The sequence below is a fragment of the Citrus clementina genome, unplaced genomic scaffold (genome assembly GCF_000493195.1).
Source record: "Citrus clementina cultivar Clemenules unplaced genomic scaffold, Citrus_clementina_v1.0 scaffold_5, whole genome shotgun sequence".
NCBI lineage: Eukaryota > Viridiplantae > Streptophyta > Magnoliopsida > Sapindales > Rutaceae > Citrus > Citrus x clementina.
In genome coordinates this window covers 3,560,751-3,566,204 of record NW_006262201.1, presented here as the reverse complement: position 1 = coordinate 3,566,204, position 5,454 = coordinate 3,560,751, and the positions used below count along the sequence as shown (strand labels likewise).

Below are 5,454 nucleotides of genomic sequence, written 5' to 3'. Positions count from 1 at the left end.
GGTGACGAGTGTCGATCCCACGAGGAGGTGGATTTTAATTATATATAGAATTAATTTTGTAAATGGGTAGTTGGATTTATGGTGGAAATGATTTGGAATATGCTAATACTTAAATTAAAATAGCGAGAATAAATTCTAAAATTGGAATTGCAATGGAGAGAATAAATTGAAGAGAATTCTATTGAATTGACGTACTTGGGTATCTGGATCCGTATCAACATGCATCATGGGCTAAATAATCCGTATTAATGCCAATTAAATCATAAGGGGGGAATCCACACCTCATGAACCGCGCTCTAATCAATATGGTGCTAAGGGCTTATCGTGCCAAATAATAATAACCTTGTACCAGAGGGCCGGTGAAACCAAGGCGGTACTAGACAAGATTAGTATTATTTGTCGACGAGAAGTCAAAACATCCACAAAAACTAGAGGGGAAGAGAAAATAAATTTACCAAATAAAGCCCATGACACATGTTGAGACTTCACCTTCAACCCAAGCTTGAAAGAAAATTAGCCACTCATAATTGAACTAGGGGCAAAATGGGAATTTATTAAAATACGAAGAAAATACAAGATGGAGAGGGAATTACAGAAAACAGAGTCCAAAAATGGATTCAGAGATATCAAATTAGGGGGGAGAGGCCCCCTTTTTATAGATACATGGAGTAAATCATGGCCATCGGATTAAAAACAGTTTGGACGCTCAGGATTGCGCCACGTCATCAGTCAACAGTCCACGGTTTGACCACGCGGATGAACAGTAACACGGTTTGACCCGACTTTGAACAGTAACGCGGTTTGACCCGGATGAACAGTAACGCGGTTTGGTTGAAAATAATCCTGTGTGATGCATGCACCGTACACGAGATTTTTCATCCACTGATATGCTGCCACGTCACCATCAACAGTACATAAGAATTTTAGTCCAACAGGATCGTGACACCTCATCAGTCAATGCCACATCATCGGTCAATGCCACGTCATCATCCGTCTATGTGAACGGTGTCGTGAACAGTAACGTATACAGTACCGTACACGTGAATAGTACCGTACATGTGAATAGTGCCATTTTTCCTTTTATGCTCCTCCTAAGGTTTTTGACCGTCCTGAGTTCAAAAGTGATGTCCGTTTTGCCGTCTGATTTCTCCTTTATTGTGAAATGACTATAATGCCTCTAAAATACATAAAATACTTAATTAAAATAAAACACATGTAATTAAATCACAAGAAGGTTAAATACATAAAAGTAAGGGTTGTTAGTAAGACTTGAAATGTAAAATGACGGTTTTCTCCTTTATAAATATGCATTTTCTAACACTCAACAGATACCATGAAAGAAATTAAGAGAAAATATTGTTTGGTTGCTGAGAAAATATCTCAGAAAATTTCCAGAGAACTTTCAGATTTCTTGTATTTATTTTTCTTAAAATGAAATGTTATGATTACAACTTATTTATACTCAACGCTTAAGGATTACTAAAGCTAATGACTAACTGATTCAGTAGAATCTACACATGCATAACCACAACTCGATATACAGAGTAATCACACCAGACTGTTAACTACTTGAGCTGAGGTGGCAGTTGAGCTTACATTTATCTGACGTCACCAGCTTGCTGGTTTTACTTAGCTTGTGCAGTTTCCTCTTTTCTGCAAAGTGAGCTTCTCTAACATTATTATTTTGAAAATTAATTAATAATACTGAAATTGAATCAGTAAATTAAAAATTAATTAATCTCTTTATGTTAATTATTTATTTACCTGTTGAACTTTCTGAATCTTTAGTTTGTTTACTAATTTTTGGCTCCATCATAGTGATATCAGAGAAGTTATTATTACAATCTAGTCATCCAGATGATCGCCAATGGTAGACTCAAGAGTTAATTGTAGAGGGGCTAGTTAAAAGAGAATTTATCTCTTCATCACCTTTCTTTGGTTATATATACATTGAACCACCATAAAATTTAACATGTACCTTGCACCACCTTTGTTTTTAATCTTGTATCAAACAACCTTTTTGATACTTGAAAATGACTATTTTATCCCTAAATAAATTAAAATACCATTTTATTCTACGAAATTTTGAAAAATAATAAAATTAATTATAAGAATACCCTTGAATTTATTAAAATAAATAAATCTTAAATTCAACATGTTAATTTTTTATAAATATAATTTCATTTTAAAATTATCATGTTAATTTTTGTAATCATAATTTCATTCAATTTGTATAGGAAAGTTTCTTAATATTAATTATAGGGAAGTTTACAATAATTATAAACTTTCCTATAATTAATTTAATTACAAAAATTAAATGAAATTAAAATTACAAAAGTTATAATTATAAGATGATATTTTTTATAATTATAATTTCATTTAAAATTTATTATCTTAGATTTTGATATTTATTTGTTTTATCAAAGTTAGGGGTATTCTTATAATTATAATTTTATATTTTTTTAATATTTTATAGAATAAAATAGTGTTTTAATTTATTTAAGGGTAAAATGGTTAGTTTGAGTGTCAAAGTGGTTAATTGATATAAGTTTGAAACAAAAGTGACAAAGTATGTGTCAAAATTTTATTGTGGTTAGATGTACATATGGTAAAAGAAAGGTAGTGTAGAGATAATTTCTCCTAGTAAAAAAAATGGCACAAATTTTATTTCCAAAAGAGATAGAGGTTAGATGTGAATATGCTAAAATGAAAAATAATATGACTCTAATATAATTTGTTTTTTAAAAAAAACGTAAACACTTACATTGAAATTTTTGTTTTTGTCCTTCAATTTCACCCCCACTTTTTTAAAGTGAGGAGTTTCTTGTTAAATAATATACACACACCATTGCTGACTCGGTGCGTCGCAGACTTTGAATTGTTAGTAAGGAATAAACAATAGTAATCGTGATAAATCTTTACAGTCACTGGAGAATAAGGTAGTGTATAGTTTTCAGCTAGTTACACTAGGTGGATCCACGAAAAATTATATGCAATTTACCAATAAACTCCACCTCAATCCCATTAAAAGCAAATCTTTTAGGTAACTTTATCATTAATTCAAAATTTGGGGTAACTTTATTATTAGCTCAATTTTATTTACTTCCGTGTGAGTTTGAGGAGGGGTTAGAGCGAGCTCAATGTCATTAATTAATTATAGGCCTTCTAAAAACTCAATTAAATTCGCACTTTAATAAAGTATGGGACCTTATTGGAAAATTTCTATATATTCACAAAATATTCAAGACTTTAAGCTTTAACTTTCATTATAAATAACGAATCAAAATGCAATCCCTCAATGAATTATGTAACATCAAAAGTACAATAAATCAATTCTACACATCTAATATTAGATACATATAGAGTACTGATTTACTTACTTGCAGTTGCAGACGTTGGTTTGATCATTTGCTTCTCGCCTTGATGAACTGCTGGCTTCTTCCATGTTGGTGTTAAGAATTAAACTTAATTCTACTTTTCTGTGCCAGAAGCAAAAGAACAGATTTAACAATTTTTTTTAAAGATTTATAATTAAACATCATTATATTTCGACACCCACAGGCTATAAGCACACAGATTCAAATGTATTCTTTTTTTATTGGCAAACGTAACACTAAATACTAACTTTTAAAAATGGAAACGATTTATGGCCCCTTAATTTTCCACAACTTTTGACACGATTTTGTGGCCTTTAGATTAATGGTTAATTGATGACGATCAAGATTAATGAAGTTTATGACCTAGATTCATGATGTTGAAGAGCAAGAAATTATGTTAATTAATTACTTATAAAGTAAGGAGAATATATAAAAGACATTTATAAAGTATTATTAGGAAATTAGGCAGTCAAAAAATTATTTGAAATTATGAATGTAGAGAGTGGTTATGGGTGCAAATAACCTCGCAAAAATACCCTATTTCACCCACTTTTTTTTTCTTAAATCTTTATCTTTTATGGAGTATTAAATGTATTTACTTCGTATTTACCTTCAAACACTACCTGAAAAGTCTTGAATTTGATTCAACCAAAAATAAATAAGAAAATTAAATAATTAAAGACTTATACATAACACAAAAATGTGTCAAGCTCTGTACGGATATCCTGAATATTTAGATCTGTAAAAATTAAAATTCAACAATTGACTGAATAATATCAAATAAAATCCAATCGTAATTTAACAATCAACAATTCAACATGAATAACATAAAACAACATCTAAATCCACAATTTACCACATATAAATCAAACATAAAAAGACTAATATTTTTTTTATTTAATTTAGTATATAATTTAACTTGATCTGGATATTCGATTTTTTAAATGCACTTATATCCAGATCCAAATTTAAATCCTTGCGGATTCTAATTCTTAACATTTGGATCTGCATTTTTAATATATAGAACTATATTTTTCTGGATCTAGATCTTAAAATGTAGGGTGTTAAATTTTTAAAAGATTAACTTCTACTCTAAACACTTATTAAAATCTTAAAATTAATTAATTTCTTTTGTTGAAGCTCTCTTTTTCAAAAGTCAACACATCAGTATGTTGAGCAAATGGGCTTTTAAAGTATGAATTAGATACAATAACCCCACCCCATCACATAATACCCTTGTGGGGCAGATTTAAGATTTTTAAGATTCTGTAGCGTTTTGTTCCCCTTTGTCCAATCCAAAATAACGACTCTTATGGGCCGATTAAGATAGCTCTGGTAGGCTTAGCTGAAAATTTTTTCGAGTAAAGGCGATCATAGATTGAATTTTGCGGATGAGTTGGACTATTGGCATTCTTCCAAAATCATTTAAATCTTATTTTTCAGTTATATTCCACTTAATATTAAAATATTATTATTATTTAAATAATCAGTAAACTAACTGTTAAAACATGTTATGTTTTTAATCCATAAATTGACCTAGCTCAGTAAGATGAGGGGAAACAACATCGTCATGAATTACTTGACAACAAGGCTTCTCCTTGGGTATTATTTTTTTCACGTACCTCCTTGGTAATTTTGCCTTTTTAACGGTGACATAATGATGCTAAACAATTATTAGGAAGAGTAATGATAGATAGTTTACTCTAATTTCACCTCAACCTTATATAAAAATACCCAGAAGTTTGCCTTGGTAAAGTTAAAGTTGGGTTCATTGGTGGGGCGCATATCATCGATAATTAATTTTTCTAAAAGAAATGCAAAAGCTCTTGAAACAAATAGATAGATTACATGAATAATCAATATGAAAAAGAAAAAGAAGATAATTAATATTTTAAGTTTGTGCAAACTAATTGATAAAGAAACTACAAAAAAAAAAACGGGGAGAGAGAAACTGCAGGTGGAGTTATTTATTTTTTATTTGTGTGTTTGTGAGTGTAAACTACTCAGAAAACTACTCAGAATGTTAAGAAAATGATCATGTGACTGGTCAGAACTATACGTACCTTAAGGTGCTTTG

At 30.1% G+C, this 5,454-nt stretch overlaps 1 long non-coding RNA gene across 1 annotated transcript; it reads right to left on the bottom strand.

The window, feature by feature from the left end:
• Positions 1-1,158: 1,158 nt before the first annotated feature.
• LOC112098229 lies at positions 1,159-3,417 on the bottom strand. Its single transcript, XR_002905296.1, has 3 exons — positions 3,381-3,417; positions 1,597-1,653; positions 1,159-1,177 (listed from the first exon to the last, which is right to left on the bottom strand). It is a non-coding gene; the product is annotated as an uncharacterized LOC112098229 (long non-coding RNA).
• Positions 3,418-5,454: the final 2,037 nt, after the last annotated feature.